Raw genomic sequence first — 12,498 nt, 5'->3', positions numbered from 1 at the left:
ATCACAGTCACAGCCCCACAGACAGTGTGCATGTGCGTGTATGTGCGTGTGCGTGTGCGTGTGCGTGTGCGTGTGTGTGTGTGTGTGTGTGTGTGTGTGTGTGTGTGTGTGTGTGTGTGTGTGTGTGTGTGTGTGTGCAGACAGGGAGACCAGGAAAGTGTGACCCATCAGTCAACAGGGTCATATCCCAGGTCTCTCCTATTTAAACAGTTCACTACTCCACCACAACACAGGACTCTCCTATTTAAACAGTTCACTACTCCACCACAACACAGGACTCTCCTATTTAAACAGTTCACTACTCCACCACAACACAGGACTCTCCTATTTAAACAGTTCACTACTCCACCACAACACAGGACTCTCCTATTTAAACAGTTCACTACTCCACCACAACACAGGGTTGTTAAAATGCATTCGTGTGTGTGTGTGTGTGTGCGTGTGGTTGGGCGTGCGTTCCCCCTTAGTGGATGGTTTTGAAATCATCTCCCGACGTTCTGGGTACCTGTACGGACGTCTAATTTCGCCTTAGATGTTGAGCGACCTGGCTGTGCCTGCATATGTGTGTTTTTTTTGTTTTTATGTTTCAAATATTTTTATTAAACACACACAAGAATGGTGTATAGGTATACAAGACAGGTATACAATTCTTATCTAAACATAAAAGAGCAGACAGGAACAACAAGACCCAGAGTTCTGGGTGCAGAACAAATAATACAAAACACGACATACAAAACAAGTACATGTAGAAAGAAAGAGGGAAGATTCCCCCCCTTGTTCCCCAACCCCCTTTCCCCCAACCCCCCATGCTGCCCAAAGGTAGATTAAAATATTACAATTGAGAGTGCGTTAATAAGGACAAATTCACAGCGCCGACTCGTCCAAGTAGGAGAGGAAAGGCTGCCAGATTTGATCAAATGTTGATAATTTATTGTTCAGAATATATCGAATTCTTTCTAAGTGTACAGTGTTTGCCAATTCACTGAGCCATAATTTGGTAGAGGGCGCTTCCCTCCTTTTCCAAAACAACAAGATTCGTTTTTTTGCCGAGATGAGACCGTACGAGATTAGTTGTTTTTGGGGGTTGGTTAATCCGTTTAGGGACTCAGATACTCCCAGGATTATCAGAAGCGGGTCTGGATCTATTGAAGTCTCCAAAACTTCAGAGAGGATCCCAAAAATTCCACACCAATAACCATGCAAGCTAGAGCATAGGGCAAAGCAGTGGAGTAGTGTACCCTGTGCAGCCTGACATTTATCACATGTAGGGGATGTGTCAGGAAATATCCTATGCAGTTTAGTTTTGGAATAGTGTAATCTGTGTAATACCTTGAATTGTATGAGACGATGTCTGGAATTAATGGAGTATGTGTGGATATACTCCAAGCTCTCTTCCCAGTCTGCCACCGAGATGTCAGTCCCTAGTTCTTCCTCCCATTTTGCCTTGATGGCATCTGTAGAAGGTGTGCTAACAGATTGAAAACATCATATAGACGCGATATCAGTTTATCTGAGGTGGGGCATATTTTTATGCATCCGTCAAACATGGAAGGTTTAGCATTCCCAAATGTTGGGAGGTGTTTTCTAACGTAGTCTCTAATTTGTAGGTATCTGAAAAAATTACTTCTGGGAAGATTATAAGTTTCCCTCAGCAACTCAAAGGAAGCAAAGGTCCCCTCTATGTATAAATCCCCTATGGTACTTATCCCCAACTCTCCCCATCGCTCAAAGGTGTTATCAAGGTTAGAAGGGGCAAAGGAGGGATTCCTGGCGACAGGGAGCATGAATGACATTGGTCTAAGCTCAAAGTGGACTTTAGTTTGCTTCCAGATTCGGACTGTGCTATGTATAATAGGATTGTTACAATAAAGTGACATCTCCAGATTGGCAGGCGACAAAATCACAGCGCCAATAGAGAAGGGGTGACACTCCTCACGTTCCATACTAAGCCAGCTGGATGCCGGAAGTACGTCGTCCAACAGAAACGTAACAACGCGGAGGTTAGCGGCCCAGTAATAAAATATAAAATTTGGGAGAGACAATCCTCCTTCCATCTTGGATTTACAGAGGTGTTTTTTACCTATCCTTGGTGTTTTATAATCCCAGATGAAAGGATTGATAATTGAGTCCAGTTGTTTATGAAAGGATTTAGGTATGAATACTGGGATGTTCTGATATAGGTAGAGCAGTTGTGGGAGGAAGACCATTTTAATGGCATTAATTCTTCCAAGCAGAGAAATTGGTAGAGTTCTCCAAAATAGTATGTTTGCTCTGAGTTTTTGTATCAGAGAGGGGAAATTCTCTTTAAATAGTAAAGAGTATTGTTTGGTAACTACAATTCCTAGGTAGGTACATTTTTCTGAAGATGTTCTAGCCAGGAGGTATTTTGCGACCGTATGGGCATTAATTCACTCTTGTTCCAATTTATTCTGTATCCCGAGAAGGTACCAAACAAATTGATCACATCAAGAATAGCTGGGATACTAGCCTGGGGTTCTGTTACATAGAGGAGGATGTCATCTGCGTATAGGGAGATCTTATTTAGGGTATCTTTAGTATTATAGCCGTGTATTGCTGCATGAGATCTAATCGTCTGAGCGAGCGGTTCGATAATTAGGGCGAAGAGCATAGGCGACAGCGCACAACTCTGCCTTGTCCCCCTATTGAGGTTAAATCGGGCGACAATGATTGGTTAGTGAGTATTCTGGCACAGGGGTTCCAATATAAAAGCTGGATCCAATTTAGGAACCTATCTCCAATATTAAATTTCTGTAGGACCTTGAATAGATAGGGCCACTCAACTTGGTCAAAGGCCTTTTCGGCGTCAAGAGATATGATGGCAAGGTCCACGTTGGGTAACCTCTGAGAATACATAATATTGAAGAGGCGCCTGAGATTGAAGAATGAGTTTCTGTTAGGGATAAAGCCGGTCTGATCCGAATGGACCAATTTTGCCAATTAAAGTGCTAAGCCTGTTAGCCAGAGTTTTTGCTAAAATCTTTTGGTCTGTATTAAGGAGAGATATTGGTCTGTATGACCCTACCTCTTCTGGATCTTTACCCTTCTTATGTATAACTGTAATTAACGCTTCGTCCAAAGTTGAAGGGAGAGCTCCATCCTCATTGGCCTGAACCAACATTTTGTGCAGGTAGGGAGAGAGCATGTTGCTGAATGTTTTATAGAATTCACCAGGGTATCCATCTGGGCCCGGGGTCTTGCCACTCTTTAGAGATTTAATTGTTTCTAGAATTTCATCAAGAGATATTTCCTTATTCAGGAAGTTAGAATCTTCCTGGTTCAGGGCAGGAAGATTACAGTCCTCCAAAAATGTTTGCATAATTAAGGGGTTAGGATCCGCTTTAGATGTATATAGAGTCTCATAAAACTGCCGGAATCTGTCATTGATGTCTTTGGGGGAAGAGAGTAATTCCCCAGATGCAGATTTAACCCTGTGAATCATTCGGTCACTCACATTTTTTCGAAGTTGTCTGGCGAGTAATTTGTGTGGTTTGTCACCAAACTCAAAATATTTTTGCTTGGCATAGAGAAAAGATTTAGCAATTTTAGCTGAGAGAATCTGATTATATTCAAATTTTAAAGAGGTAATTTTTTTATGTTTCTCCATAGATGGGTGGCTAGCATTCTCCCTATCCAGTAAGTGAATTTGTCCCTCCAGTTCTTCCAGTTTTCCTCTGTTTTGCCTACTCCTGGCAGCCTGAAAGGAGATGATACAGCCTCTCAGATAAGCCTTCAGTGTTTCCCACAATAATGCTGGGAAGGTCTCTGTGTTGTCGTTGGTATCAAAGAAAAATGTAATTTGGTCTTTAAGATATTCACAGAATGTTGGTTCTGTGAGGAGCTGAGGATTCAACCTCCAGACCCTCTCGTTTGGTACAATGTCACCCAATCTCAGGGAAAAGGTGAGTGGACTGTGGTCTGAGATTATAATATCATGATACCTCACATTACAGGTATAGGGGAGTAGTCTAGCATCCAACAAAAAGTAGTCAATTCGAGTGTAAACCTTGTGAACATGAGAGTAAAAGGAGTATTCCCTACCCGTAGGGTTAGCGATCCTCCATATATCAAATAAGTTTGAATTATTTATGTAGGTATTCAAGAATTCGCTTGAATAGGAGGTAGGGGTTCGCCGGGTAGAGGATCTATCCAAATATTGGTCTAGCACACAGTTAAGGTCCCCTCCAATGACCAGGTTAGTATGGGAGATATCTGGAATCAGGGCAAGGACTCTTTTGAAAAAAGAGGGGTTGTCAATGTTTGGCCCATAGATATTTAGTAGAGTTACTGAGGTAGAGTGGATTTCTCCTATTACGATCACATACCGACCCTCTTTATCCGCAATAGTGGTTTTATGTAGAAAGGGAATTCCTTTCCGTACCAGAATCGCTGTGCCTCTCGTTTTGGCAGAGAAGTTAGAGTGATACACTTGCCCCACCCACCTACACTTAAGTCTGCTATGAGAGTTATTCTTCAGATGGGTTTCTTGCAAAAATATAATATCAGACGAGAGTGCTTTCAAGTGGGCTAGGACCTTGCCCCTCTTAATTGGTTCGTTTAAACCCTTGACATTCCAGGAAGTGAATGTAAGCCCCGCCCTCCTCTCGTTTGTAGTTCCTATGGTGGCCTGCATACCATGTAACTTGATAAAAAGGTAAGAAAGCGCACCAAACCATCACGATCAGCATATGTAGCACCTACACCCGAGCAGTATCCAACCCACCCCTCCCCCTGCAAGCACCTTTACTTCCCACCCTGTACCCCTAATTTCCCCAACACTTACCCCCCATCAACCCACATTTAACAGGCATGTACAAACAGGAGAAAAAAAATAATAATAATAATAATAATAAACACATTGTCTGGCCGATGCCAAAAAAGCACAGCGCGACCTCGAACAAGAGGTAAAACAAAAATAAAATCCCAACTATACGTTCACCTCTCACTATCCTAGAACTTCTACTAACATATGAACTGAGGAGGCTCCCGCGAGTTAAGTGTTCAGTTAGCATCCAATAAACCTAAACCGAATAAGTTGCAACTTAAACATATTGCGCATTTAAGCGTCATCCTGGGTCAATCCCAGAGATAAGCAAGATATAGCCTCAAGATTATATTGCTAAGCACTGCCGGTCAAAAAATAAACCATCCGCAACCGACATAGTCAGCCGTACCTTTACATACTGTGGGTCAGGAGATCGGAACAAGGATTTGTTAAATTAAACGTTCCCCCCATAAAAAAAACATGTTTAATAAGAAAGAAATAAAAATATATGCATACATATATATATACATACACATACACACATGTACACACATATACATATATATACATACACACACATACATACACATATATATACACATACACACACATACACACATATACATACATACATACATACATACATACATACATACATACATACATACATACATACACATACATACACATACATATACACCTATATACATACATATACATGTATGTATACATACCCACACAAAAAAATCATATATAAAAATATATATTTAAAGAATATGTATATACATCCATATGCACATATACACATACACACATTCATACCCCAGAATAACAATCTACACTGATTTAAAATATACACATACATAATACTAAAATGCTAAGAGAAAATAGTAATAAAGTACAAATAGTAATTATACGTACGCACACCTACACAGACATAAGCACTGCAGAGGGCTGGTGGGACTCTAGTCGGGAGAGAGGCCCACGGCCAGACAAAGGCAGAACGGCACAAAACATCAACTTGCTAACCAGGTGTCTGCCCCCTCCCAACCATCACCCCCAGTCCCCCGCAAGCAATAAATAAATGGTATGGTAGTAAGAATAATGTAAGGATTGTAAAATAAATTAACGAAACAAAACAAAAGTGGGGGAATATAAGTATATCCGTCCGAAGGTGTCAGTGATCAAACCTGGAAGTAAAAAATATGCATCGCTCTGAGCACAGCCGGGATGAAAGTGAATTTAACGTTAAATGAGAGCTCTGACCGCCATTCATTGGTCTGCTCAGCGTCTTACATGTTCGGTAGCCCTTGTTGAGCCCGTTTAATACGTTTTCACCCAATATGGTATAGTATGGATTCGAGTCCTTGAGCAGACCCTAACACGCAATAACAAGGCACTCTAACCTGTACGGGGATTGGTGTATATCCCCGGATAAACTTCTCTGCGTCCAAAACCGAGGAGAGCCAAATCTTCTCACCGGAAGGCGGGGTAATTCTTAGTCTTGCAGGGAAGAGTAAGGCTGGGCGAAGATGGAGTTTGTAGAGTTTGGTCATGACATCTCTGTAGTCGGCGCGATGCTTTGCCACATTGGGCGTATAATCCTCATAGACCCGGAATGGATGCCCTTTATGTGACAGGTTGCCCCTCATTCGAGCTTCACGCAGGATAAGATCCTTGGTCTTGAAACTGTGACAACAGATGATTACTGGGCGAGGACGTTGGCCCGGTCCAGGCACTGGGACAAGGGAGCGATGTGTGCGGTCCAGCTGGGGATCCGAATCCAAAACATCCGATCCCATTGCATCCTTCAATAGCTTGGCGAAGAAGTCGGTGTGGCGAGAGCCCGCCTCTACCCCCTCTGCCAGACCAACAACGCGAAGGTTATTACGTCTGGATCGGCCCTCCAGGTCCACCACTTTCACAGAAAGCCTCTGCACAGTATCCTGCAATGACGTGCATAGCTTCTCTAACTCGTCGATCCTACCAGCGTTGAATTCAGAAGCTTTCTCAAGGTCCACAATACTCTGGCCATGCAAAGCGACCGTTCGAATGATGCTCTCGAATTTGGTGTCCAGTTCAGCAATAGTGGCCTTAAGATCCTCAGCTATAGCAACACGTAGCTCCCCCAAAGCCCGGGTAAGTTCTGTAAGTGTCACGTTGTTGCATGTGCCTCCCGCCATGTCTGTCTCGTTGTTTAGTGGGGAGTAGGCCTCCGCTGTGGATTTATTGTCCTTTGGTCGCTTATTACTCAGCATTTTCATATAAAAAGTTACAATCTTGTATTAGAAAGAAACGTTTGTTGTAAAAAGTGCCATAAAGTAGGTTAAATTAGATTATTTCGCAAAAAAGTTGCAGGAGCCTCTCACGCACAGCCGTTCACTCCAACATGCTAGCTCCGCCCTCCATATGTGTGTTTTTACAGGTGTTTAACTTCACGTTTACGTCTCTATGGTAGGATGAGTCAGTATCTTCACGTTTACGTCTCTATGGTAGGATGAGTCAGAATCTTCATGTTTACGTCTCTATGGTAGGATGAGTCAGAATCTTCATGTTTACGTCTCTATGGTAGGATGAGTCAATATCTTCATGTTTACGTCTCTATGGTAGGATGAGTCAATATCTTCATGTTTACGTCTCTATGGTAGGATGAGTCAGAATCTTCATGTTTACGTCTCTATGGTAGGATGAGTCAGAATCTTCACGTTTACGTCTCTATGGTAGGATGAGTCAGAATCTTCACGTTTACGTCTCTATGGTAGGATGAGTCAGAATCTTCATGTTTACGTCTCTATGGTAGGATGAGTCAGAATCTTCATGTTTACGTCTCTATGGTAGGATGAGTCAGAATCTTCATGTTTACGTCTCTATGGTAGGATGAGTCAATATCTTCACGTTTACGTCTCTATGGTAGGATGAGTCAGAATCTTCACGTTTACATCTCTATGGTAGGATGAGTCAGTATCTTCACGTTTACATCTCTATGGTAGGATGAGTCAATATCTTCATGTTTACGTCTCTATGGTAGGATGAGTCAATATCTTCATGTTTACGTCTCTATGGTAGTATAGGTGCCGATGTTTCCACCTGTGAATGTGTGTGTGTGTGTGTGTCTTTTGTGTGTGTGTGGTCAGAGTTGGCAGTGTAAAGCTTACTGTATGTTTCCCAATCGAAACAGTTTTCGCATATATTATACAGTATATTATCATTGTTTTTTTTGTGTTTTTTTTTCGTTTGGTTCTTTGGCAGGTTTTTGGGGGGGTTCTTCGTACACATTTTTTCTTGAGGCAAGTCAAAGTTCGGTAGCCGAAGTCTACGGCCGTTTGTCTGTGATTGGTCAACATTACTACTTTTCACTTCAGAAATACTGCATCAAACATGCTAACTAGATGTAACATTGTGCGACTAAATTAATGAAGCATTTCTTGATTTATCTTCGAATCATTCTGACTGTTTTAAGGATGTGTTTCTGGCTATGATGTTGCTACAGCGCCTCAAAAGGGACAAATGGTAATATTGCTGCTTTTTTCAATTGTTTCAGCAGAAGATCGACTGGGAGCAAACCGAACCTAGGAAACTTATTAGACATCTTCATCTATACTTTCTTCCTCTCTGCCCTTTATCCTGTTACCATGCCGACACCTTAGGGGCAATGCGCACACACACACTGCCTGCACCATCTCCAGCTCTGTCCTTAGTGCCCTCCGTGTCACAATGCTATGTGGTGACATCAACTAGAAACACTGACAGACTGACAGACAGACTGACAGACAGACACACTGACATATTAATTATAATTATCGTTATTACGATTATTATTTGGGGGGAGCTTATATTGGTTCTGTTAAAGGCAAGTGTGTGATGGAATTGTGTGGAATTGTTTTGCAAATCCCAACTCCCTGTGAGACAACCGCAGGGAGTACGGCGCTACCTCACAAAAATACAGCACCTCCCCGCCACAGTACAGCACCTCCCCGCCACAGTACAGCACCTCCCCGCCACAGTACAGCACCCCCTCACCATAGTACAGCGCCCCCTCACCATAGTACAGCGCCCCCCACCATAGTACAGTGCCCCCTCACCATAGTACAGCGCCCCCTCACCATAGTACAGTGCCCCCTCACCATAGTACAGCGCCCCCTCACCATAGTACAGCGTCCCCCTCACTATAGTACAGCACCCCCTCACCATAGTACAGCGCCCCCTCACCATAGTACAGCGCACCCCCTCACCATAGTACAGCGCACCCCCTCACCATAGTACAGCGCCCCCTTACCATAGTACAGCGCCCCCTCACCATAGTTCTGCGTCCCCTCACCATAGTACAGCACCCCCTCACCATAGTACAGCGCCCCCTCACCATAGTACAGCGCCCCCTCACCATAGTACAGCGCCCCCCTCACCATAGTACAGCGCCCCCCCTCACCATAGTACAGCGCCCCCTCACCATAGTACAGCGCCCCTCACCATAGTACAGCGCTCAGTCACTATAGTACAGCACCCTCTCACTATAGTACAGCGCCCCCTCACTATAGTACAGCACCCCCTCACCATAGTACAGCGCCCAGTCACTATAGTACAGCGCCCCCGGGGCAATTAGGGTTGATTGCCTTGCTCAAGGGCACACCTGTATTTTACCCGTATTCCAACCAGCAGCCCTTCAGTTACTGGCCCAACACTCTAACCTGTGTGTGTGTGTGTGTGTGTGTGTGTGTGTGTGTGTGTGTGTGTGTGTGTGTGTGTGTGTGTGTGTGTGTGTGTGTGTGTGTGTGTGTGTGTGTGTGTGTGTGTGTGTGTGCGTACGCATGCGCGTGTGTGCGTGTGTGTGTGTGTGTGTGTGCGTGTGTGTGTGTACCCCCTACAGAGGTTAAGACAGCAGACTGCATTATGCTTCCGGGGGTGTCTGATGGATGGACAGGGAGGACAGGGAGGACAGGGAGGACAGGGAGTGGGGAGGGTCGTTAGCACTTTGGGTGGGGAGAATAAAGAATCCATGTAGGGACATTTGTCTCTGAGCTCAGAAGCTCTGAAACCCAAGAAGCTTTCTCAAATCCCCCAACTACCCCCTCTAGAGTATTAATAACACACACATATTCCCAAACAGACACGCATGCACACACACACCTCTACTCAACAATGACCTGGGTCTGGGTGATTTATTCTGACGTGCTGAAAAGAGATGTCATCACCTCCAGAACTGTACACACACACACACACCGTGCTGCATGCCCTGCATCATCAGCCCTACTAAGGGTTAATACTGGAGTTAATATTGGGGTCCGGTCTAGGGCAGGATTGGCTGGATATATGAGTGTATGTGTGAGGTGAAATTACATCATGTCACCTCGTAAATTACACCCAACCCCCCCGACCATGTGACCACACGAGCCTCCAGACTAATGAGGTCTTTCAGATCGGGGGGTGGGGGCCTGCTAAATACAGAAGGGGGAATTCTGGCTATGTAACCTCACTGTACACAGAGTGTGGGGTTAGAGGTGGGGGGGCAAGGGGTTGGAGGCAGGGGGGTGTAGATACCCAATACTCAAATCACATTCAAGCCTGTACATGCATCAACTCTGACACTGTCTGTGACTGTAATGTGACAGAGGCAACCCTAACCCTATCAGCACACTGTCTGTGACTGTAATGTGACAGAGGCAACCCTAACCCTATCAGCACACTGTCTGTGACTGTAATGTGACAGAGGCAACCCTAACCCTATCAGCACACTGTGTGTGACTGTAATGTGACAGAGGCAACCCTAACCCTATCAGCACACTGTCTGTGACTGTAATGTGACAGAGGCAACCCTAACCCTATCAGCACACTGTCTGTGACTGTAATGTGACAGAGGCAACCCTAACCCTATCAGCACACTGTCTGTGACTGTAATGTGACAGAGGCAACCCTAACCCTATCAGCACACTGTGTGTGACTGTAATGTGACAGAGGCAACCCTAACCCTATCAGCACACTGTGTGTGACTGTAATGTGACAGAGGCAACCCTAACCCTATCAGCACACTGTCTGTGACTGTAATGTGACAGAGGCAACCCTAACCCTATCAGCACACTGTCAACAGCACACTTATATCATCAAGTGGTTATCAAACATTATCTTGCCAAAATATCTGTTCCAATCTTTTCTATTGTAATTATATTGATTAATATTGATTGATTATCAATTCAATGCATCAGGTGTTTCCTTGTGTTTGCTGCCATGGTTACAGCTGGCCAATGCTTTATGGATATAGTATTGCTCTATTGTTTCCATTATCAAAACCACGTGCCTGTCTACCATGCCTGTCTAGGGCGGTAGGCAGCTATAAAAAATTGTGTGGTTTCAGGGATGTTACCTGTGGTGTGTGTGTGCTATCGTTTGTGTGTCTAAGCAAAACAACATGGTTACCACAGGGAGGAGTCTCTATTTACTAAGTAAACAACATATTACGTCCGATGGAGAAGGAAATTAAATGAACAAGCAAATAAAAGAGTAGTAATCTGAAAGATACCAACTGACCGCTAGCGAGGCAGAGGAAACCCGGTCCCTGGCGCTACATTCCACCGTTCTGAGAACACTGCTCAGTCATTGTGATGTCATTAGAGGGAGTCCTAAGGTTCTATATTCTGTCACCAACACAGTCATGCCCAGGCAGAACACCTAGCGAGCTGTCAGATTGTCAAAACACTACCTATTGTATCTCTACAGAACGGAACGTGATGTTCCAGAGACAACCACAAAATCTTTATTGTCAGGTCTTGTATGTAGAATAAGCTTGATGGTTGAAACACATCCTTTTGAGACTGCTGGTATGGAAATTGTTAAGATGCACAATGGAAGATTTGCCTCCAGGGGTGGTCTTAACCCAAAAAGGGTCACCTAAATAGCCAGAAAAACAATTGAGGAATTAGGAACAAATAGTTGATCTTCATCCGTCTCTGTCTGGCCCTGACCTCACTGACCGGCTGTGACTGACAATGTTTATTTGGTTGGAAGGATCCCTCAGGTCCAGCGGGACAGCTCTGTCTCTGCCACATCCTCTCATCTTCTCTATATTAATACATAATAAAGCATAGGCAGCAGCTGTGTTGTAATGTCCACCCTGACGGTAGGGAGTGTAGGTTATAATGATAGGAACATAAACACAGTTGTCACCATGGGAGGCATCAGAGAGGCCGACTGGAGAGCCCTGTCTTCATACTGTAACTTATTATTGGCCATGAGTAGTATGTTCCTTCCTCTCTCTCCAACTCAACACACTTCTACTCCCCTCTCTATCTTCCTGGCTGGTCAGGCAAGCAGTTACTTTGAGCTTAGAAGAGTATAACAGAGCTTGAATGTAGAATGTAGAACTAAGAATTTAAACTTAGAACTAAGAACTTAGACCTTTGAACTTAGAACTAAGAACTCTTCCCTGGCAGAAATAAAAAGGTCCACATTTTTTTACCCCAGGACTTCCTCAAGCATCTGTGAAAGGCAACGTCTTCTGTATCTGTTTTGGCACTGTAAGCTTCGCCTCAGAGCCTAGCATGGGAATATGGTCCATTTGTCTCAGGGATTCCCCCTCTGCCCAACACACACACACACACACACACACACACACACACACGGGCCTCACTCCCGCCTGCCTGGCCGGAGACATTTAGGATTTAAAAGGCAGCATTGTCTGAAGGGTCTGTGGAATGGAGATATACGACCCTGACATTACCCAGTGC

Source organism: Oncorhynchus tshawytscha, linkage group LG21 (genome assembly GCF_018296145.1).
Source record: "Oncorhynchus tshawytscha isolate Ot180627B linkage group LG21, Otsh_v2.0, whole genome shotgun sequence".
Taxonomy (NCBI): Eukaryota; Metazoa; Chordata; class Actinopteri; order Salmoniformes; family Salmonidae; genus Oncorhynchus; species Oncorhynchus tshawytscha.
The sequence above is the reverse complement of the archived record's forward strand: the minus strand, read 5'-3'. Positions refer to the sequence as shown.